Genomic DNA, 26397 nt, shown 5'->3' with positions numbered 1-26397 from the left:
ACTTCCATTATTCCTCCAATTCCTATAGAGTCTCTAACTTATCCTTAATTAGGTTATTAGATCTTCCATATAATATCACCTCTTGTTGGATCTACACCATTTTATGTTCCAATTTATTTTTTTCCTCCATAATGTTGTTGAACTTCCTCTTGTTCCAATATTTTAATTTCTACTTGATGTGTTTAAGTTTTTTATATAGAGATAACATTTCTCATCCATCTATTTTCCCTAGCTCCTCCCACCATTTCTAGATATTTGATTGGAAATCGGGATGAAGAAGCCAAAATTTCTCAAACCTGAAAGATGGTTTCATGGGTGGGTTTTAAAATCAAACACATATGGCCTAGTGGTACAACCCATGGAAAGGGAGAATAAAGGCCTTAATGAACATGTCTTAGCTCATGATATTCTCAGAAATTAAGAATTGATCTAGCTTTAATGCAACCTGCTAATGACCTCCTTGCCAATTATTCCAAGTATAAATGCCATTAATTATTTCCACATCAACGAGGCCAAATGATTCAATTTCTCCATGAAAGAATGTTGTGTCTGCCTCTAGTCTTTGGATTCCACCCTTCTTCTCAGCAAGAGACCTTATATTGTTGAATTTCCCCCCAATAATCCATGGGGCACGAGAAATTAAGTTTCCAATCTAGATAAGAGATTTTAGGAACACCATTCTATCATGTGAGATATTAGGGAAATAAACATTAGAGAGATGGAAATATTCCTCAAAACCAATGATCTGAAATTGTATGGTCAAAATGCAGAATGAGGCATACATGTTGGTGAATCTGATATCTTGGTCATCCCAAATAGTTTCCATGCCCCCAGCGTTTCCTTGGGAATCTAAGGCCACTACTTGGCATTTTAACCTCCAACTATTGGTTATTCTGGATTGAACCTCATATGATATTTTATTCTCCTGGATCATCACTATAGATTGTTTCTCCCTAAACCATTTATCTCCCAAGAGCCTTTTCTTTCCTCTATTGCTAATGCCCTTCCATGCGATCATTTTCATGGTTAAGACTTGTTGGATACATGGAATTGTTCTATGATAACCCTGAATTATCCCAAATTAATTAGTGTGTGTCCAAATTCATCTAACAATTGAAAAATACTCTTGCGGTATATTTTCTTCTCCTCCCCGTGTAGTTTTTTTGTGTCTTTTAACAAATGCTTATGGACCACTAAAGGTCCATTTATTCCCTTGAGTTTAATCTAGCTGTGACATGTTTATAATTCAAATAAGCTCACCCCAATAAGTAGACTTGATGCTTTAGGAGGGTGAAAGGATCTTTACCTTTCCATGCCTTCACTATTTATGGAAATTTGAGTGCATCCAAATCAATGTCCTTAGCTTGGCCTGGAAGAGATTCAACTCCCCCAGACATGATGTGGAAGAATATGGGTGGAAAGGTTAGTCAGATTGAGGAGTTAGGGGGATGTGTATTGGAGTATGAAGGGGTTACATGTAGCGGCATCAAGGATTCCATTGAGAATAGAGGAATGTCTGAGGAGGAGGGGGGACCCAATAGGTATTTCAACTCAATGTTAGGTAAATGCTCAAAGGAATTTTCATCAAATGACTCCAGCGAAGCAAGTGGCGCATATCTATTCACTTCCACTCCATTTTCCAGAGGATCTTGATGTAAGGGGGGGGGGGGGGGGGTTAGGGTTTTGAAGGTTACACTCCACCATGGTAAATACATCATTAGTTTGATTTCAATTTTATTCAAGGGTCTCATTTACGGTTACGAGTGGAGAAGTATGGTATAAGTTATTGTATTTGTGACACCTCCATCATAAGAAAGCAATACGTACATAGTCAAGCGTCTTTTTTCAAAATTTGTATTGGTAATATATATCTACTAATTCATGGAGAGGCTCAGAAATGTTCATGCATAGGCATAGGATATATACCTCACCTAATTAGTCTCTTAAGATATTTTAGCAAAATCCTTGAGGGTGTTCCCTATTCTAGCTAGGGTCACTTCATCCCAAAATGTTAGGCCCCTATACTACTAGTGTAACCCCTTATTGTTATTAGTACAACCCCCTTATTATATTGATGTACCCATGTAGTGCCCATATTGTTACTATTGTGCCCCATAGAAGCCCATTATTGTTATTGTTGTGCCCTTATATTATTATTGTTATATCGGCTCTGATTATATTATGAACCCTTAGACTCCTATATATAGAAAGGAGGTCTTTTCATTTGTATCATCCAAGAATTGTTCATTTGCGTAATGTAAAGGAGGTTGGCCCCTCGAAGAGGCTTATTTCTAAGGCATTCATCTCTCTTTTCTATCTTTTTCCATAACATTTGGTATCAGAGCTATGGATTCTAGGGTTTCGCTGCTCCAAACAGGTCATCGTGGGATTTTTTCTATAACTATTTCACTAGGAAGTTTCAGAAGCTAAGAAAAATAACCATTTGAGATGAACACGGTCTAAACCTTGGCTTCGAATTTTAGATCCTATTTCGTTATATTTTTAGAGATATAGTCTAAGGAAGTTAGGGATTTTGTAGACCCCCGAATTACATTTAAAACAGGTGACCTGGGGAAACTTCTCATAACTTTTGTTTCGAGCATCAGATTGAATAGTTTCCTATGTATATTTTTGAGATCCTAAGGTCAAAACAGTGACATGTGGCACTTCATACAATTTTGCTCTTTTGAAAAGGTCTATAATCAGGTCACCATGGGAGATTTGGCATAACTCTTCCTTGGAGAATTCAATTTGGATCAGACTGGTGGGATTGGAAAGAGGACACAAATGGCTACTGCAAGTCATGATTTCAGAACTGGAAGATCCAAAATTATAGAGTTATAGTCGTTTCAAGATCGAGCTCCTAAAATCAAGAAAAGGCGATATGAGGAAGTTTGATGGCAAGGATTGGGTAAATTGGATACTTCAGATGGAGAAATATTTTGATCTACATGGTGTAACACTATTACAAAAGGTATGTATTGCATCTTCATATTTAGAACCAGATCAATTTTTATGGTATAAAGGGATTTGTTCTCGTAAACAACTTGTTACGTGGTCAATTTTCACGGAGGAAATGACAGCACATTATGAGGATACAAAGAGCGACACCTTCTTTAAAGCAACACCAAAACAATTGGAAAGAGTAAAAGGGCTTTGTTACATAGTGGAAAGTAAAATTATGGCAACAAGGAAGTCTACCCCTCACAATTATAAAGATGGAAGTGTTGTTTCCCCTAGCCTTCCACAACCTGCAAGGGTTACACCACAACAATTGGAAGAAAAAAGAGAAAAAGGGCTTTGTTACAATTGTGATAGCAAATGCACTAAAGGTCATAAGTGTGTTGAGAAGAAATTATTTTACATAGAGTATGAAGAGAAGGAAGAAATGAATCAGACCATATCTTGTAAAGCATTGGCAAGAATTACCACTCCTCAAACTCTCAAGATAGAAGGACATATCAAGAAGAAAAAGGTGCAAGAAGTGAAAGATCACATCGAGAAAGAAGAAATGAATCCAACCATATCTTGTAATTCATTGGGCGTAATTACCACTCCTCAAACTATCAAGATAGAAGGACATATCAAGAAGAAAAATATTCAAGAAGTGAAAGATCACATCGAGCATCAAGAAATGAATCTGACCATATCTTGTAAAGGATTGGAAGAAATTACCACTCCTCAAACTCTAAAGATAGAAGGACATATCAAGAAGAAAAAGGTTCAAGCAGTGAAAGATCAAATCGAGCATCAACAACAAGTTCTCCAAATTTTAAAGGATAACACCACTTTCGTGCAAAATCGAATGAAACAACAGGTAGATCAACATCATAGTGAAAAATGTTTTGATGTAGGTGATTGGGTATTTTTACTGCTACATCTCAAGCAAGCTATTTATGAGAAGGAAATGTTGGCAATACTACATGCACTTAAGAAATGGCGACCTTACCGAATGGGAAGACACTTCAAGGTAAAAATGGATCATGATAGTCTTAAATACTTTTTAGAACAACTATTATCTTTAGAAGAACAGAAAAAATGTGTCACAAATATGTTGGGTTATGACTTTGACATTATCTATAGAAAATGGAAGCAAAATTTTGTTGCAGATGCACTCTCAAGAAAGGATGAGGATGTGGAAGCATTGTTTTGTGCTATTTCTATTATCCAACCAGATTGGATAAATGAAGCAAGGGATGAATGGAAGAAGGATGAAGAAGTATGGCCACTTATTCAAAGGTTTCAAAAGATCCCAATTCAAACAATATTGCCAGAAATTTAAGAGGAAGGAAAAATCATATTGGAACCTGGAGTAGTCACAGAAACAAGAACTCGACAACTACGAAATCAATCAATTTCAGAGTATCTCATCAAGTGGAAGAACTTACCCGCTAAAGATTCCACATGGGAGGACAAGAATTTTATACAGAAGCATCAAGAACTACTCAAGCGTTGAGGACAACACTTTTTGAAGGAGAGGGGCATGTTAGGCCCCTATACTACTAGTGTAACCCCTTATTGTTATTAGTACAACCTCCTTATTATATTGATGTACCCTTGTAGTGCCCATATTGTTACTATTGTACCCCATAGAAGCCAACTATTGTTATTATTGTGCCCCTACATTATTATTGTTATGTCGGCTCTTATTATATTATGACCCCTTAGACTCCTATATATAGAAAGGAGGTCTTTTCATTTGTATCATCAAAGAATTGTTCATTTGTGTAATGTAAAGGAGGTTGCCCCCTCGAAGAGGCTTATTTCTAAAGCATTCATCTCTCTTTTCTATATTTTTGTGAGTTGGTTTCCATAACACACAACTTCCATGGTAATGAGTACATCCTAATCCATACATGAGATATAGTGAAATCCTCCTTGTTAGGAATGCAATGCTTAATCCATAATTGTAGATAAAAGCCAACCAGAATAAAAAATATGACCCATTCTCAAACACCCATTTCTAATCTTCTAAATTGGTGAAGACAATAGTAAAAAAGACATTGGCCCTAGATAGAGCTTGATGTGGCCTTTAGTTTTCCATTTGTTATAGACTGAATTGGATAAAGTTTTTTAGATGAACAAATAACCAAAATAATTCCTATAATTGCTTGGTCCCGCATGTATTGTATGTATTCATCAATCTGATTTGATTGGACCTCAAACTTGGGTTCTATCGCTGCTTTAGGAAAACAACTCCCTTGTCCATGTTTCCCAACATGGATGGTTGGATGATGCTAGTTTTCCTAATGTACATCTATCTTTAGGCTTAAAGAATTGGGAATATCAGTTGTAGGATATTATGGGATATTTCCTTTAGGAGTTATGTTTCTATAAGAGGGACTACCACTCCCTCCACTGTTATTAGCCATAGGAAGATTGGTTCGAAAGAGGAATTCTGCCACAATTCTTAGGGTTTGTAGAAAAATAGTCTAGGGTTTTGTAGAACCTGGATTTAAAATTTAATAAATATTCAATTAGGAATATATATTATATTTTTTCCGGTAGAAAAAACCCATAATTTCTATTAATACAAATAAAATTTACACTTTGTATATACAAAATGTTTATGTAATATGCATCACAAAAAGAACAAAGCATTACATGAGAGAGTAGAAATATGATCATTATGGTAGTGAGAAGTCAAAATTCCAAGCATATGCCAAAAAATAACATTAAAAAAATAGAAAAAATATGTTTATGGATGACCATTTGGGTTGTTTTTTTTCCTTTTTTTCCTTTCCATCGTTGCACCTTTTGCCATCCTTCAGGATCTAGATCAATTATAGCCAAAATAATTTCTTGGCCCCCATTTGGATGAGGAGACTCTTTTTATGAATTTGAAGATTTTAAAACATGTGCTCGTTTAGTGCCTCCTTGACCTATCGGAGGCTATTGGTTTCCTAGATTTGGACCTGACGAGGGAGGAGACACTGAAACATCTTGAACCACAACCTCACCTTCTATTTTGTCCTCATATTTTTTAGGCCATGCCATTTGGTTTTAATCCTCATCCTTCAAATGAGGAGAGTCATTAAACTGCCACCCGTTTGGTCTATTTGGCTTCTTATTTTTCTTTGTTGGTATCGTCTTCATTTGAGGGCAAGTTTTATGAAGATGACCTATTTGAAAGCACATGCAGGATCTAAAATCCATGTGCTCAGTCTAGAATTTATGTCCACTGAATTATTTTTATGTTTCAAGGTGATGTGCTATGGTAATCCATTATTGAGATCCATCTCTACACAGATCCTAACAAAGGTGAATATTCCTTATTCCATTCTCTCCATGTCCACTTTTTTTAAATTTCCAAGTTTATTCCAATCTCTTCAAGAAAATGTGGTGCTAGAAGGGAATGGAAATGTTTGGAAGTCTTACCCACACTGGCACGAAAGTGACTACCATGGATGTTGTATCAAAAACAAGAAACCATTGATTAATTGATAACCCGACATTACTCTAGAACCATGGTCCGTCATTTAGAAAGGAATCCAGTTCCTTTTGTGTGTTGAGTTAGACAACAAAAAATGCTTTGGAGTAGAGGTAAATATCACGATTAGATGTCCAAGAAGTGAAAAACCATTGATGTAATGCTTTAGGTTTTGGCCAAAAGTCATTGAATTTGCGTATGCTGGCTTTTGAATCTAGTGCAGTGATTAAGTAGGATACCTGTGGGTTTTTGACCTCCATGGATGGAGCTTGCTCCATTTGGTCCACTATATATGGATTTCAGGGAAAATTTTGATTATGTTTTGTATGGGACAAATATTTGCCTTTTTCTATAGTGGGATTCCCTTGGACAACATCCTTGAAGGATACTATGGGGCAATTTGAAGTCCTAACACTATTTTCTTACCCACAAAGCCTGCTATTCAAGATTAATGATGACTTTTTTATAATACTATGATTTATTAGATGCAAGGGATCTAACATATACTTCCCTGTAAATTGTAGACATTGGAAATTTGTAATTAGTTCCAATCTACCTTGAATAAATAGGTTAAGAGATGAACCATTCAATGTTTCCCAAACACAATAAATTTATGTCTTTCTGTTGATGCTTTTTTTTATGAATATAAAAAAACATCTTTGAATCACTCTCTATCCATGTTTGAGGAGCCTCAAAGTGAGGCTTTGACAAAGGCATTTTATTCGATGCCAACATGGTATGTGGGAAGACACCCTATGGAGTCAGTGAGGAAGGGGATCTGGATGCATATGAGTTTTACACCCTGAAGGAACAAAGGCTTACTGAGATGTAGAAAGGTTTATGAAAAATATATTGTAGAGAAAGGAAAAAAACTTTGGGATGAAGAGAAAACAGAGTACTATATTTGTATGTGTAGAAATTCCTTGTAGATTCAAACTGCAGATTGTAATATACTAAAACAATTGACTTGAATCTACCCTACTCATCAGCGGAAACAATAATTGATCGATGAAATCAAGAAGCATATAAGAGAAAGAATTAAATCACATATAACACAATGATTTTCCAGGGAAAACCACAACTAAAAATCCCTTCTATCTGTATATTGCATTAGTCAAGAATCTAGATGAATACAATATCCTCTACTCAACCTTGAGCTCAACATGCACAAGTATTTTCTATCCTCTTCCTGACTAGCTTCCTTTGGCCAATACTTAACCAAATTTCAAAGCCTCTAAGCTCCTAATTCCTTGCGTTGTTCCTCAAGGAATTAACATCCATTTAATTAGGAAATTCCTCAATTATGAATTGCTCAATGCTCATAGGCCTTTTTTGATTGCATGCACCATCGATTTAATTTAGATGATTTTACAACTGATAGTACACTGTCCTTGAACTCCAATCTCAACTGGTTCTTTCTCCGATATGACATGCATGAGTTAATTGTGAGTGAATCTTCAGTTTACTGGTTGATCACTATAGGTAACACCACACTGCACTTCAAGCAGCACCACACTGTACTTCAGAGAACACCACACTGCACTTCAGGAAACACCTCACTACTGTAGGCTCTACCCCACTACTTCAGGCTGCACCCCACTACTGGACCTCCCACTAATTCCTCCATTAGTTGGAACTAGTTTAACTGAATTTAACTCAGTTAGAGTGAATTAAATAATTACAACTAAAAATAAACACAACTACTGCTCCTAATTGTAGGAGACACTCTACATGAAAATAGTTAGACCCTCAAATCACCTTAACTGAGACAACTAGGTCAAATTAACTTAGTTAACTATTACAATTTGTCATGAGATATGGAATTACAATTTAATTCCCAATTTCATTCAAGGATGAATTTATTTAGCATTTTCTTTCTTGATGCCATTTTTAACATTTCTTGTTGCTATTTTCAACACTACCTCTCAACAAGAAAGGAATTCAACTTTATCTCGATATGGTACCTTTGGAATGTTCCTCATGGAACTCTTGTCACTGTTGCTATTGCCACTGTAACACATTCAACCCAAAAAGAATCCAAACAAAATAAATTGAATCAACTCTGTCTGCAACCGTCTACTGGGAAAACTTGTGCTGCTTCTTACACTGCTACTAAGCCTCCTACTCTGTCGTCAACTCTGCTTTGTACTCCTCAGTATATGACTAACATTGATCCTCCTACTACTAAGTACTGTGGGCACCCATAACAAGGTAATGATCCATGAGACAAAAAACACTTCAATGGATCCTACCCAAATTTCTGCACTCTTGGGACTATTTCTTCACATCACCCCACCTCACACATAGAGTTATTATTGTATGTGCTCCCTCTTCCCACTTGGATCGAAATTTCTCCCTACTGGAGTTCTCTGCTTGAGTGGAGATCCCCACTTAGTCTCCTATCTACTTCTCCAAACGTGGCTACTCCACAACTCGCTGAGGCTATTCTGAGGCTACATCTGAGGCTACATGTTGAAAGGTAATTCATGCTCCCTCTCAACCACCAAGTCTCTTGTCTCTGCCTTTCTCCTCAAGGACTTGCATGCATGAGATAAATATGATATACTCATACTATTGTTTCTACTGCTCTGCTACTTCTTTCGCACCGTTGCTACAACTACTACAATAATGAGTATGATCTCCAAAGTTCCTAAAGTAATAGCTTCCATAGTGCCACTTCCTCTGAAACTAGACTCCTTCTAATTCTCGATCTCCTTGTGGGAAATATATCTATTCCTAAATCTACCAATATCAATGATCAAAACTCCTTTTTGTGTCACTAAACATTGGCTCACTGATATACCCACTAACATCCTTCTAGCTCCATTAAGAAGTCTAAACATAGGGTCTTCTAGATCTTCCTTGAACTAGACCTCCATCAATATGCAAGGAAAAGTTTGAATTATTCTCTTCTATTGTGATTTCAGCTCCGATACCATGTAGAAATTTCTAGAAATCTATCTCTGATACCATGTAGAAATGTCTACAAATATAGCTTTGATACCTTGTAGAAATTTCTACAAATCTAGCTCCGATGCCATGTAGAAATTCCTTGTAGATTCAAACTGCAGATTGTAATATGCTGAAACAATTGAATTATATCTACTCTACCCATTAGTGGAAATAATAATTGATTGATGAAATCACAAAGAATATAAGATAAAGAATTCAATCACACATAACACAATGATTTTCTAGGGAAAGCCACAATTAAAAACCCCTGCTATCTATATATTGCATTAGTCAAAGAATCTGTATGAATGCAATATGCCCTATTCAACCTTGAGCTCAACCTGCACAAGTATTTTCTATCCTCTGCCTGACTGACCACCTTTGGCCAATATTTAGCCAAATTTCCAAATCTCCAAGCTCCTAATTCCTTGCACTGTTCCTCAAGGAATTAGCCTCTATTTAATTAGGAATTCCTCAATTATGAATTGCACAATCCTCATAGGCCTTTTTTGATTGCATGCACCATCAATTTAATTTAAATGATTTTACAACTGATAATACATTGTCCTTGAACTCCAATCTCAACTGGGTTTTTCTTTTATCTGACATTCATGAGTTAATTATGAGTGAATCTTCATTTTATTGGTTTATCACTGTAGGCAGCACCACACTACACTTGAGGAAACACGACACTGCACTTCAAGCAACACCACACTGCACTTCAGGAAGCACCACACTGCACTTCACACAAAAACACATTGTACTTTAGGCTGCACCCCACTACTTCAGGAAACACCCCACTACTGCAGACTTCACCCCACTACTGGACCCCCGACTAATTCCTCCATCAGTTGGAACTAATTTAATTGACTTTAACTCAGTTAGAATGAATTAAATAATTATAACTCAAAATAAAGACAACTAGTGCTCCTAATTGCAGGAGACACTCTACATGTCTCTAGTTAGACCCTCAAATTGAATTAATAGAGCCAAATAAGTCAAATTAACTTAGTTAACTATTACAATTTATCATAAGATATGGAATTATAATTTAATTCCCAATTTAATTCAAGGACAAATTAAATGAGGATTTTCTTTCTTTATGCTATTTTTAACATTTATTGTTTCTATTTTCAACACTACCTCTCAACAAGAAAGGAATTCAACTTTATCCCGACCCAGTACCTTTGGAATGTTTTGCATGCAAATATTGTCATTGTTTTTGTTTCTACTACAACATCTGCAACCCAAAAAGCTTCCAAACAAAATAAATTGAATCAACTATGTCAGCAACTATCTACTGGAAAAAAATGTGCTGCTTCTGACTCTACTATTGAGCCTCCTACTCTACTATCAACTCTACTCTGCACTCCTCAGTACTTGAATAAAAATTATCCTCCTGCTACTAAATACTATGGGCACCCATAGCAAGGTAATGATCCATGAGACATAAAACACCTCAATGGATCTTACTTAAATTTCTGCACTCTTGGAACTATTGCTTCACATTGCACCACTTCACACCTGGAGGTATGGATGCATGTGCTCCCTCTGCCAACTTGGATCGAAATTTCCCTCTATTGTAGGTCTCTACTTGAGTGGAGATCTCCACTTAGTCTCCTCTCTGCTTCTCCAATTGTGGATGCTCCATAACTTGCTAAGGATACTTCTAAGGCTGCATCTGAGGCTGCATATTGAGAGGTAATTCATGCTCCATCTCAACCACCAAGTCTCTTGTCTCCACCTTGCTCCTCAAGGCTTTGCATGAATGAGATAAATCTGATCTACTCATACTGTTGCTGCTGCTACTCTACCGCTGCGACTATTCTAATAATGAGTCTAATCTCCAAATATCCTAAAGCACTAGCTTCCATAGGGATGCTTCCTCTGAAACTAGACTCCCTTTGAGTCTTGATCTCCTTGTGGGAAATATCTCTGCTCCTCATGAATCTACCAATATCAATGATCAAAAATCCTTTTTGTGTCACTAAACATTGGCTCACTAATCTGCCCACTAGCATCCTTCTAGCTCCATTAAGAAGTTTGTACATAGGGTCTTTTGGATCTTCCCTGAACTAGATCTCCACCAATCTTTAAGGATAACTTCGAATTATTCTCTTCTATTGTTATTTCAACTTCGATACCATGTTTTAATTTCTATAAATCTATCTTTGATACCATGTAAAAATTTGTACAAATCTAGCTCCGCTACGATGTAGAAATTTCTACAAATCTAGCTCTATTACCATGTAGAAATGTCTACAAATCTAGCTTTGGTACCATGTAGAAATTTCTACAAATGTAGCTCTGATACCATGTAGAAATTCCTTGTAGATTCAAACTACATATTGTAATATGCTAAAACAATTAACTTGAATCTACTCTACTCATTAGTGGAAACGATAATTGATCGATGAAATAACAAAGCATATAAGAGAAAGAATTCAATCACACATAACACAAAGATTTTATGGGGTAAACCACAGCTAAAAACCCTTGCTATATGTATATTGCATTAGTCAAAGAATCTGGATGAATAGAACATGCTTTGCTCAACCTTGAGCTCAACCTGCACAAGTATTTTCTATCATCTACCTGACTGACTACCTTTGGCCAATACTTAGCCAAATTTCCAAGGCTCCAAGCTCCTAATTCCTTGCGCTATTCCTCAAGGAATTAGCTTATATTTAATTAGGAATTTCCTCAATTATTAATTTTCCAATCCTCATAGGCCTTTTTCTGATTGCATGCATCATCAGTTCAATTTAGATGATTTTACAACTGATAGTACAATGTCCCTGAACTCCAATCTCAACTGGGTATTTCTTTGATCTAAAATTCATGAGTTAATTATGAGTAAATATTCAGTTTACTGGTTGATCACTGCAAGCAACACAACAATGCACTTCAGGAAACACCACATTGCACTCAGGAAGCACCACATTGCACTTTAGGTAACACCACACTGAACTTCAAGCAACACACACTATACTTCAGGTTGCACCCCACTACTACAAGAAACACCCCACTACTGGATCTCCCATTAACTCCTCCATTAGTTGGAACTAGGTCAACTGACTTTAACTCAGTTAGAAAGAATTAAATAATTAAAACTCAAAATAAACAAAACTACTGCTCCTAATTGTAGGAGACACTCTACATGATTCTAGTTTGACCCTCAACTCGAATTAACTAAGAAAACTAAGTCAAATTAACTTAATTAAATATTACAACTTGTCATGAGATATGGAATTACAATTTAATTCCCAATTTAATTCAAGGACAAACTAAATTGGGATTTTCTTTCTTGATGCTATTTTTAACATTTTTTTTTCTATTTACAACAACATTCTTTGCATCGGTTCCATCGAGAAGATCCATTCATATGTGATGTAAGAAAAGGAATCGTGAGTGTTTTGAGAAGCACCTTCAAAAACGGTGTCAACCTAGGAAAAGAGGTCATTTTTAAATACAACTCTCTCGCCACTACAGGGATCTTTTAAGGATTCACTGGGAGTATACAATCGTTTGAGCAAAGAGGCCAAAAAAATGAGCCTATCCCATTCGAAGTGGTAGATATGACCACATTTTGGCCTAAGGTAGGGATACCATGAGTTGCAGAGTTGAGTTCATCTAGGGCGACAGTGACCAAAATGACATATAGTTGTAGAAAAAAACTAGATGCATGTGACATTCTTCCTTTCCTTTCGTATATATGTTTATTTTAAAATGTGAATATATATTATATAATAAGAAATATATTATATTATAAAATAATGATATAACTAATTTATATAATAGATTATATAACTAATTTATAATTGTTTTTTTTCTAAGTAAAGGCTAATTCTATTAATAAAGAGAAAATATTTACATGGAGGTCAAGACCTCAGAGGAAGCCGAAGCCATCCAACAACACTGACCCAGAGTACATAAGACCAAATAACTAGATGACCAGATAACCAGATAACCCAATTCCCGGATTGAGATGACCAAATACATAATTCCCAGAATCCGTACATACAAAAATACTGGCCAAGATGGTAAACAACAGTACAGGGCATATGAGAACTGTAGCCATGATAATTTCTGTGCTGCCCTGATAACCATATGCAAAACTGAACAAAAACAAAGGCCTGATAAACTTGCCGAGCCAAGACCTGATAAAAAGCATATGACCATAAGAGCTGATATCTATGTCGAGCCAAGACCTGATACAAAACATGTTGACAAAAGCCAGAATAACATAGCACATAGGATAGAAGAACCAGAAGGGAAACTGCGACATCAGGCGAGGTTCCGGAGGCATCATGCATTTTGCAGAGGGTCCCGAGCATCCTTCTCCACCCGGCAAGGAATGCCCATCCATGTATCATCGACATTGTCCCCAGCGCCCGTGTCGCTGCCACCTGGAGGAGCTGCCAAGCACAGATTGCAATTTGATGGGTTCGCCAGATCGACCGCAGCCAACTTGCCCTAAGCATTATCTTCTAGAGGTTTGGGGACATCAAGAACCTTCCCCTCAGCCTGCAAGTCACCACAATCAAACACAATTCCTACATCTTCTCCCTGGAGCACGCTATCATCCTGAGACTGCGAGGGTGAGGTATGGATAGAGACACTGGGCCTGTCTTCTTCCTCAGCCAAAATGACAGTAATGCTAGCTGAGAGAATCGGTCTGTTGAGACGACTGTGGAATTTAAAGCGGGTGGTTTGGAATGAATTATGCGGGAAGGGCTTACCATGATCAGAGGACTGGGAAGCTGAAGCCAAAGGTATGATGTTCTGGGGAGCAGGCTGAGAACATCCGTGGTTTCCACTGCTGTCTCCATAGTGAGAGCAACCACAGCGACGCACCATTGTCAGGGGAACAAAGAGACCTGAGGAAAAAGATGAATAGGGCCAGACAGAGCAGGATCGAAGGTGGGAAAGCCAGGTAAGGAGCTTACACCAGAAAAGCCACCAAGCTACCAGAGCAACACAAGGATGCAGGAATAAGGACAGGATGATGAAGAGAGACCCGATAAGAATGACAGAAGAAACCACCGACGAAGCCATGAATATAACAACCTGCGAAGAGTCTCGAACAGGGAGCGCATTCAATTCCGAATGCTTGAAGAACTGCCGGTACTGAGAGTGATTCATTTCATCAGCGGGAGGAGATTGAAGGCCGTGCAAGATTGCCAAGTGCAAGTCCAGATGTCGGCTTGACATGAGCCCGCATTGATTTAGCTTTGAAAGCACCCGCATCTGGGTAACTAATTTATAATTGTTAAAGTAATGAATACATTATATTTATTTACTAAAAAGAGCATTTGTAATTTTGCATATGGTTCACAACATATACATCAAGCATCACAGAGCTAATTCATCAAAATTTTCCAATTGTTTTCTCCTTTCCAAGAGGAATACATGATTTTCTTGAGGAGAATATATTTGAGCAACCAAAACATGGGTTTTGTAGGTTAATACCTTACAAAACCACCCCGACAAAACACAAAATTTACAACACATAACACTACTAAGTTATTGTGAAATATTTCATAACTATGAACTTGTTGCTATCCTTGAGAAGTTCATTTAAGTTCAGAAAATTAATAGTTTTTGGAGTGCTAGACTTCATTTTCCATTAGGGAATTATAGGAGGCTTGATCACCTATCTTCAATTTACACCCCTCGTTAGCATACTTGTCTGCTTCTTTGTTTCAGTCTCTTAGGACATGGAATTATCTTTTGGATGGGATATCTTCCACAATTTTCCTGATTCTTTTCATGATGATTTCCATAGATTTCTCCTTTGGGATGGAGCCTTTGACCAAATGATGTAAGAATAGGAGAGAATATCCCATAACCACAAGTGTGTCCACCTAATGTTTTTGGCTAGAAAAAGTCCTTGGTAGAGACCATATATCTCTACTATATTATTTGTCATATGACCAAGACACCATTAGTAACTGAACGATTTGTCCTCCTCGGGGCCACAAAGTACCCCTCTCCCTATTTCCACCCCTGTAATAAATGTATTATATAACAATGATATTATATAAATATTTTATATGGTCATGGAGTATGATCTAAAATTAATTTTACTTGACTAATAGTTTATTTTTTTGGATGAAAGGAAACATGTTAATGACCCAATATATAGAGGCATAAAGTAGGAGCGAAAGCTTTCACCCTTATAGACCACCAACATATTTTCCAAGTGGTGTGATTTTCCTTTAATAATGCTAATGAGTTAGCCTATATTTGTGCATAGAAACCATTTATGGCTATCCCTACTACTCATTTGAAAATTGAGTTATAATAAGGTTTCCAAAAATCTCAAGCAACAATTCTTGTTATCTAAAAATTATAACTATTTTATATATTTTAAAAGCAATGAAATACATTTTATAACAATGAATATAACAAAATTATATATAGCGTGTATAAAAGATATATTATATATATCAAATGATATAGATAACATATATTATAGATAACAATAAATAATGGTGATATCATAAATATATATATAAATAATACAATATATATTTTTTTTCACAAAGTCGGTTGTTGTATTAATATCTAAAAAAAGAAGGGAGTTTGGACTCCTGAGGTACATTAAGTGCAGAGGACAGCCAGGATCGGTGGAGTTACAAAACAGAATTTTCTCCTTGATCCTGCTTGTTCTGTCTTTGAGAAATTCTTGACTAAAATAGACTCTTACATATTGAAGCAACAGAAACTGACATTTGCAGAACATATCTAATCTATGTTAATGTGACTAATATGCCTTGCTGTGGATTCCTCCGGCTTTTCATCCCCATCTATTTGCTTGGCGCTTGAAGAGCTTGGGGCTGCGTTGTTGCGTTTGTCCATCATGTATTTCAGAATCGCTATGGACTCTTCCGCATGGCTGCACCTGTTAGACAGATGGTTGAATTGCTCATGAAGAGAAGAGACCCTGTGCAGGAACAAATCAATTTCTGCTCGATACTTGTCGTTGATGATGCGGTTCTGGTTGTCGATTTTTGCTTCTAAAATCCTCTGTTGATTGTCTAATATATTCTGCTGGGCTCTGATTTCTTCCAGTTCAGCTTGAAGATCCGAGGAGTGCAAGCAATCCTCATTGCGAGCCATTGAAGAAGCTAGGAGGGAGAGATTAAGAAGGCAGAGAAAGGCGAAAAGGAACTGCCTGAGGTTTCGGACAAAAACTACAGCGCGGGCAGCAGGGTTCCGACGCAATACAGAGGCAGGAATAATATGCCGAGAGGGGCCGCACAGAGAAGCAAATGGGAAGAGGGGCGCAGGGAGTAGGAAGAGGGGGGGGGAATATAAAGAGAGGCTGGAGGGATGAGGACCAGTCACGGGGAATGAGAGGGAATCCAGAGAAAGGCACGGGAAGATCAGATGTCTATCCAGAGAAGCCCGATAATCAAGAGTGAAAAGATAGAAACTGGCGAGATTACTGAGTATGTGCAGAATTTTAAGGAGATAATATATGTGCCAAATCCCTATGCAGATAGTGATCTTGCTGTAGATCTGGAAATTCTGAGTCCACTCCTTTCTGTCAGAACTATCCGATTTGATGCAGGGTGGATTGATTCAGATCATGGCAAGGGCTGTTGGATCTCCTCGGCATTACAACGTAAGCTGCCTGCTGTCCTTTCGCAAGCCCTGTTGGCGTGTCTGTCAGCTTTCTTGTTGAGAGTACGAAGAATATGGTAATACTACAAGTTATCCATTGTCTGGTGCAACAATTGACTTCTCTGAATGACCTGTTGGAGAAGAACATTGGGCGACTCTTTCTGATGAACCATAAGGTTAATGACAACCAAAGCATCTCCAAAGATCCTTGCAGTTCTTATTCCCAATCTGCTTAGCTGAGTTAGTCCCTGATAAAGGGCTAACGCTTGCGCCCTATTGTTTGATATATTTCCTAGACCCCATTCATAGTATAGGATGCATTCCCCATTAGCATTAAGGATCAATCCCCCTACTTCGGCGATTCCTAGGTTTGACTGAGATGCCCCGTCAAAGAAAAGATAAAAGTTGTTGCATTTTTGTATCCAGTTTACAAACTCCTCCTCTTTTAGCCTGATTTTCCAAGAGTGAGTTTCCTGACTGCGTTGATCGTTCACCATGTTGCCTTTTTGAGCGTTGTTATTTTTGTCCAGAATGTAACTAATGAAACTTCTTTCTTCCACACTATACATTGCTACATCTATGTTGCTTTGGGTTTTGACAGAAATAGTTTCCAGGGCGAGATTTTTGGCCTTATTGCAAATAATTCTTGTAGTTGAGCTCTTGTTCTTGAAGATTTTCTAGTTTCTTGCTAGCCAAATACACCATAGCATGGTATAGGGGAGAGTATTCCATAATCTCTTCACTAGATTGCTCCTTTTATTTTTCCAGGGACAACTCTTTTTGTAAATGTGGATTACTTCCTCTATAGAGTGCTGAGAGTTCCAAGGTAAGTTATCAGTGAGAGACAATTTTTTCCAACAATCAACAACAAAGGCACAATCAACAAAAAGATGATGCATAGTTTCTTCAGCATTGTAGCAGTTGGGGCAACGAGATGGACCGTTGATACCCCTCTTTTGCAAATTCTCTGCTGTTAAGATTTTCCCTTTTAGAAGGACCCATATAAAAAATTTAATTTTTGGAAGAGCCTCTGACTTCCAAACCATTTTCCAGTGATTCCATAAAGTCATGGGGAAAGTGCTGTTGCAGATGTACTGGTGGCCTGCTTGGACTGTGTAATTCGATCCGGTTAAGTCCCAACGAAAGCCATCCATCTCATTCTTCTTGATGGGAGCTTTACTATGAAGGAGAGACTGCAGAGAGCATAGACTAGAGTTAAGATCACTGGGGATAACAGGAAAGGACCACCCTAGCCAGATATGAGACTGTGGATCCCAGCTAGAAATTTGGTCCAGATAATGGATACCCCTGTTGTTGAAAAAATTTAGAATAGGGATGGTTTCTTCGTGCCTGTTTATTGGCTGCTGTCCTAGGATTTTATCAGCCCCAATATTAATACTAGCTCCTCCCATGGGGACTTTGGATATATTCTGAGTCATGAATGGAATAGCTTTTTTGCATAATCGCCAGATTTTTGAAGAGTCTCTATTGGGAATATCATAGTCGAGTAACTGCTGTCTGGGGAAGTTCAAGTATTTGGTTTCCAGAACCCTTTTCCACCACGAAGAGGGACCAGTTATGAGCCTCCAAGCAATCTTCCCACCAAAGGCTAGATTTAAGAACTTGGGAGACCTAATACCGAGACCTCCTCTATCCTGTGTTTGAATGACATGTTTCCAATTGACTAAGTTGAACTTCCTTTTGTCGTTCTTCCCTCCTTGCCATAGGAAATGGTGGAGAACAACTTCCATTTTGTGATGAAAGGTAGCTGGGGCTTGGTATAGAGAGAAATGATAGAGGGGAAGAGAAGAAATACCTGATTTAAGGAGGATAAGGTGGCCTGCTAGGTTGAGCCACAGTGATCCCCATTGCTGCACCTTCCGCTTCACCTTGTCAATGATACTGTCCCAGGTTCCAGCCTTCAGAGGTCCTAGGCTCACTGGCATGCCCAGGTAAGAGAAATGGGTCCAATCCAAATTGCAGGAGACACCAAAAATATTTGCGATATTGTGAATGACCTGATTTGAAGTATTCCATCCATATATACAGCTTTTTAGTTGATTGACCAAGCCTTCAGAATACCCCATAAATTGATCAAGTAGTTTCTTGAACCTCCTTACTATTGTAGTGGAGGCTCCTCCAATTAACAAGGTATCATCGGCAAACTGTGAGAGGTTGATGTTCTTGGCTCCATTCCCAAATTTGATTCTAGTGATGAGACCCACTCTTCTGTTGTAATCCAGAGCTTGACTGAAGGATTCTGCCATAAGGATAAAGAGATAGGGAGAAAGGGGGAAACCTTGTCTAAGACCCCGGGAGGATTGAAAGGCTTCACCAGGTCTGCCATTAATCAGAGGGGAAATCCAGGGCCCAAAGATGCAAGTAGTGATAAGACTAATGAAGGGCGACTCAAACCCCATCTTTTTTAGAACAGCTATAAGGAAGGAATGCCTAACTCTATCAAAGGCATTGGCCAGATCAATTTTCCTGGAGAGGCTCGAATGAATGGCCTCTTGCACTAGAAGAATGGAATCAGTGATTTTCCTGTTGGGCAAGAAACCTCCTTGGTTTTCAGAGATCAAAGAGGGGAGGAGGGGTTTGAGGCGAGATGCTAATATTTTGGACAGAATTTTATAGGAGGAATTGCAGAGGGAAATGGGTCTAAATCAGGAGAAGGAAGTGGGCCGATTTTCTTTAGGGATGAGAGCGAGAAAGGTGGCATTGGTGTAACCTCCTATTTTACCCTTTCTCTGAATCCATCTGATCATCTTGATCAGATCCTTTTTTATTAAACCCCAGAACGCCCTATAGAAACAAATGGGGAATCCATCAGGCCCAGGAGCCTTATCAGGATTCAAATTCCAAATCGCTCTTCTGATTTCCTCCTCTTCAATTTCCTTATTCAGGCTGTCATTCATCTCCTTAGTGATTCCTTTAGGTAAGTGTTGAAGCAAATCGGCGTAATCCTCTTCTCCTTTAGTTTTAGTTAAAAGGTCTCTGTAATGCTCAGAGGAAACCTTTCTGATGGCCTCTTAAGTGTTATGCAAATTGCCTTCACTATCCAAGATTGAGCTTACGTTGTTCCTGAGCTTTCGAGCAATGGCCTGTTTGTGAAAAAAGGCTGTATTTTTATCGCCTCCTTGAAGCTAAAGTTTCCTAGACTTTAAACTCCATTTGGATTCTTCCTCCCTATTTATGTGGCTCATCTGTGAATAGAGAGCACTTTCTTGCTCCTTATTTTGCTGAGAAAGGCCATGTTCTTCTATCCTTCGTTGGACGCTCTCTAATTCATTCTTGATTTTCTTTTTAGTCTCCTCAGGTTCCTTGTAGTTTGATTTTGCCCAATCCTTAATAGCCTGTTTGGTTCTTCTTTGTTTAGTTTCCCAAATGAAGCCTGGTGAGCCTTCTACATGCTGATTCCAAGTCCCCTGAACAATTTCTCTGACTGTTGGGACCCAATTCCAGAGGGGACTGTATTTAAACGGTATAGGTCCGAGGGGGCAATGAGTTTCCAGGGTGAGGGTTATAGGATAGTGATCAGAGGCTGAGGTAGTAAGGATGCTAGCATAACCTACGGAGAAGGAGGAAAGGAACGAAATATTGATTAAAAACCTGTCGAGCCTTTCCATTATATTGCCAATGCCAAGCCTGCGATTGCTCCAAGTGTACCTGCGGTTTTTAGGAGCAACATCCACTAATTCATATTCTTGACTGATAGTCTCCAATCGGCCTCTAAAGGGATCTGGAGTGAAACATCCTCCCCGTTTTTCGTTGGCATGTAAGACAAGATTGAAGTCGCCTGCCACTATGATATTTAAGTTTAACTCCCCATCAATGCTAGCCTTAAGATCATCCCAACAAATTTCCTTTTCTCTGTAATGGTTGGGGGCATAAACATTATAGATGATTACAGTATGGTTGTCTATTCTGCTGTCCAGAGCGGTTCTGATCCAATGCTGATGAAGATTTATTGAAGTGCAGTTCCATTTACTGTGATCCCAGATGGTGGCGATTCCTCCAGAAGCTCCTCTTGAATCACTGGTGCATCCTTTGTATTGTTTCTAACTTTCTGATGATCTATTATTCTTCTCATTTCTTGATGGTCTTGTTTTGTCTCCTAAATCAATAAAATATCTGGCTTTTCATTATGTATTAAATCTCTTAGGGCTGTGACTTTGGAGGGGTGCCCTAAACCCCTGTTGTTCCAAGACAGGATTTTCATCATTGGGTATTTGGCGTGCGGAGAGGTGCTCGCCTCTCTTGATCTTTGTGACTTGTCTCTTTCTCTTGATGCCCTAGAATGAAAGATTCTATTGGAGTTTACGTTCCCATGGCTACATCTTTCTGAGTGTTCTCATCCCTGTGCTGCTTGGCTGATTTTCTACCAGGTCCAGGTTTCTTATAAGTGTCACTGGAAGTTCCATGATCTTTAGAAGAACTTCTGGTTATCCTAGAAAGAGAGGGCTCAAGGGAGGCCTGCGATGAGATGATCTGGGAGGGGTGAGGATCGGAAGGCTCGGATAAGACCAAGGGGGGCAAGGAGGGGTCCTCGGAAGGAGGTTCAAGGGAAGAAAGGACTAGAAAGGGATTAGAAGAGGAGGGGAGGGGCGGATCAGGAGGGGGGAGGGCAGATGAAGAAGGGGAGGAAGAAGAGGGACGCGATGCAAAGGGAGCAGGAGGATCAGATTCCAAGGGAGGCTTGGAAGGAGGGGCAAACTTCTTCTTTTTGACTGTTTCCCAATGGCCTTCTTGTTTGCCGCTCTCTGCATCAACAAGTTTAGAACATCTATTGGCAAAGTGTCCGTATTCGTGACATACCTTACATTTAAATGGTATCTGCTCATAGTCCAGTTGCTGGACATGGCTCCATTCGTCCACTTTCAGTTTTATTGCTTCGGGAAGCCCTTTGCCAAGATCCACTTCGACACAAATCCTTGCGCAGGCCTGCATGTTGTCCTTCGGTTCGCTATGGTCAATATATTTGCCAACAACGTTCCCAATGGCTCGAACAGACTCATCTCCCCAGCAGTGGAGAGGGAGATGAGGGAGACGGACCCAAACCAGAACAACACTGGGGACATCCAGTTCAGGGTCAAAGTCTGGGGTCCATTTGTTGAGGTAGAGGCCCCTGGAGTCCATGAAATAGGGCCCATTTCTGAAGATTAAATCCTTATCCTCTTTGGATTCAAAATGGAATGTGTAATACCCTTTCCCACAAAACCTAATGGATATTTTCCCTTGAATTTTGTCAGACCAATTTCTTTCAACCCATCTTTGAACTGTTCTAGGAGAGGGCCAAAGGCCTGTAAATTGACCTATGAGACCTTTTTCAGCAAGAGACAAAGCCGCCATGCGAGGCAGGACTGGAGGTAACTGAACTTCCTGGAGTACATCCAATTTCTTAACAAATCTTGAGAGTGCAGGTCTGGGGCGTTGCGGAGGGAGGGATTTCACCAAATCTGAAAAGGCTCTTTGAGGGTCGACTCCCTCCAGAGGAGAATCCGAAGGGCCCATGGCAGGAGGCCAAGGCCCAGGCGGCCGTGAAGCCGGAGAGTAGATGCAGTCTCAGAAGGGCACGCGCGAGCCAGAGCTCCGATCCTGAGCGGCAGCGTTTTCAACTCATAATATATATATATATATATATATATATATATATATATATATATATATATATATATATATATATATCTAGATATATATATATATATATATATATATATATATATATATATATATATATATCCCAAGTTGGGTGCAACATAAATGAAAATCCCCATGAGTGGGGCTCACAACAACGCATTTAACAGATCCATCCATCCCCTCCTCTCTCAATTTCACTAAGATAGATGAAAACAAGGCATGGTAGGAGTTGCATGTGGTTGTTTGGTGTTAAAAAACAAGATAAATTAACTAAGAAAGACAAATTTAACAAAACAAAAACACATAAATCATAAACATAATGTTTATCCTAGAGAAAACCCACTTTAGGAAAAAGCTAGCGAATGTAATATACTATTAGTCCCTTGGCAATCCTTCCAAGCCAGCCAAGTGAGCCTTCACCACTCACCTCCCTATAACATTGCAATTAAGTCCTCCCAAGCCTTCTAAACGCTTCATTCCCTTGACCAAATCTAGCGAAATAAACCAAGTGATCCAACACTGCTCAACTCTAAGCCCTTCCCCCATTAATGTTTATATCTAGGGTATCCAATAATTTGACATGCCTCCCTCTCACTTAGGACTAACTCTAGAATTTAGTAGTAACTTCCTAGGGGTACACATGCCTTACCAGATATTACAAAATATTCCCATTTACATGTAAAAAATAATCAAATCCCTTATAATACATATATATTCTTAAAAATGATTTATTATTGTTGTCTTCAATACACAACCAACATCTCTCTCTTCCATAGATTACCCATTTCACCACTGACAATACATAATCTGAAGCAAAAAAACCATGATAAATAATCTCATTAAAGCATTCCATCAAACACGTTGCCGACATCCTTGACATAAATATAGTCTTAGTAAGAGGCTTGGCAAGAATTTCCTTGTATGCCTCCTTGCACATATCCATGACCCTTGTTATTCTTAGATCTTTTGATCAAAACCTATCAAACTTGTTTCTAGCCTTTGATCTCACCCCATGGCTTTGATATCATGTTAAAATTACCAAGAGGAATTAAATGAGAAAAATAAATTTACCAACAACAAAAAATACACAAATTATAAACACAATGTTTATCATGGAGAATCTCCACTCCAGGAAAAAATCAACTATCAAAATATTCTATTAGCCTCTTGGCCAAAACCTGACCATGCCAACCAAGTGAGCCTTTATTTCTCACCTTCCTAGCACGTTACAACAAAGTATTCCCTAGCCTTTTAAAGGAATCATTACATGCAATCCATGAGCACAAAACCACATGAAACCAAACCTATGTGCCCAAAACCACCATTGTTGACGAAGTAATTTTTACTCTTTCATCTTGTCAAGTTTACCTAACATTAGGGTGGAAGTGGATCATAGTTATGTTCCATAATGGTTGTATTTTTTATACATGCAACATTCATAGGTCTAGTATAATTAATATAGGTGTTGTTTCCAACCTTGTTGTGTTGGAACTCCACATTCTAGGAAATGATGCTATATGTAGTGACCACTTCCTGATCGTATTATCTTATATTATGTTATTAACCTACCTACTAAGTGATTGAATTTTGTGATTAATTCTTATAAGAATTATTAATATACATATGAGGTATGCATATGCTAGATAAATAGCCACACCTCACACAGATGCATAAGTATTCTATGACTAGTCTTAAGATCAATTAATAGTTAAGATTAGAGTAGTCTTAAGCTTGATTAATAGTTAAGATTGGATTAATGGTTAATTGAATGATTAACCCTTAATCAATATTAACAAACAATTAATAATTGATAATTATTATGATTAAATTAATATTAGATTAATTAGGATTCTCACAAATCCATTTTGATTTGATTGACCATCAAGTAAATATTATTATTTAATTGTTTTATCATTTCTATGACCTAATATAATCTTCTTCCTTGAATTAAATTTTGGATAAGGGAATAGGTGGAGGATGGCAAGCGCCATTATGGGAGGTTGGTGGCATTGACTCAAGGGGAAGATAAGTGCTGGGGTGGATATTCTTGGTCAGGGGATTCTTACAAGGGATTTGGGGAGACTTGGAGGGGGCATTAGGAGAGGGGTTTTGGTACTTGGGACTGCATAGGTTTGGTTATCACAAAGAGGTGGATTTTAGTTTTGGACACTAGAGGGGTATTGGCATGGGGATCTAAAATACACTACGTCTATGGTATGGACTTAGACTTAGAGGGCTAGGGAACCTATGGAGGTTCCTTGGGCTAGGTAGTTATAGATACTTTCCTAGTTCATATGGTGGTATATTTGGATGGGTGGTCCCAAGAGGAAAATTGCAACCAAGCCACTATAACTATATATTTTAATTGTTATGATTAAGTTAATTAAAATTTCTCATGAATTATATACATTTGAAATATGTTGTTAAATTTGAAATATGCTATTAAATATATTTTTTTGTTTTTTTTACATGTTGTAAAATACTGTGGAATATTTTTATGGTTTGAGGCTCATAGGATGGATCCTTACATGTAGTCTCAGAGCCTAGATTTGGGATTTGGACTAGATGGATCCTTACACATAGTATAAGAGCCAAAATTTAGGATTTGGACCCTATAATCCACCTATACACACATAACACACTTATTCCAACCCTGGTGCGCTTGTAGGAGATCCATCCATCCTACAATAAAAATCACTTCTAGCTATGAGTGGCTTGAAAAATTAAAATAATATATGTCATGATTCAAATATTATTCATAACAAGATAAACTTACTTTAAGTATGAAAAAATTCGAGTCCCTACAACTTTCAATTAAATAGAATTCTTTTAATATAGTTAAATCTTAGACCAAATGATGACCATGCTTTAAAATAATTTACAAAATCTTACAAGAACATATTTAGTGAAAATTTAAAAATCATAGATCTTACTAGTCTTCACATACTTATGGGGCTTCATAGCCATATGTACCCATCACATGAGTCAAAACATGAGTCTGTTCCCCTTTTATTCCATATTTTGCAAGTTCTAAATCAAGAAATTTTGCAGTGTAGTCCTGCAAGAAAATAAATGATAAGAAGGGTACTTGGCCAATATGCACTTCACATGAAATCAATTTAAAGGAGTATATAAATATATCTAGGCATTCACATTAGCTTCTACATTTTTTCTATTTTACATCTACACATAAGAGTTTCATGAGTACATTCAATGTTTCAATTTTGTTAAGTTTTTTTCTATAATAGAAATATCTATGCCAACATTAATATGTGTTTATGGTAAATATGCTATGGTGAGGTAAAAAAATTCTTCATATACCTAAACACTTAACTCATGTAGCCTAACATTAGCATATTATTTCTCCCACCTTACTATTCTAAACATTATTGTCTAGGGTTGTCATCACTGCCTTTGATCATAATATAGATATAAATGTCATTTTTTAAGGCTCGCGATAGTAAAGGTGCCTCTTCCAAACAATATTATAGTAATATAATCACATCATTGCACATAAAAGGATTTTCACATCACAAATAAGAAAAATACTAATGAATTTTGGTTTCAAGGTGCGAAACAAACAACACATCTTTGGAGATTGACTTTCATCTATCCATGGACTTCCTTACTAGATATCCTTCATATATTCCCACAATATTTTCTCAAAGAAGAGATATATATCTATAGAGGATTATGATATTGGTGCCAAATTCACAACACATAGATGGGAAAATATATTTTTA

Source organism: Pinus tabuliformis, chromosome 2_1, assembly GCF_031772625.1.
Source record: "Pinus tabuliformis cultivar Carrire ecotype Pingquan chromosome 2_1, CPIR1, whole genome shotgun sequence".
Lineage (NCBI taxonomy): Eukaryota > Viridiplantae > Streptophyta > Pinopsida > Pinales > Pinaceae > Pinus > Pinus tabuliformis.
The sequence above is the reverse complement of the archived record's forward strand: the minus strand, read 5'-3'. Positions refer to the sequence as shown.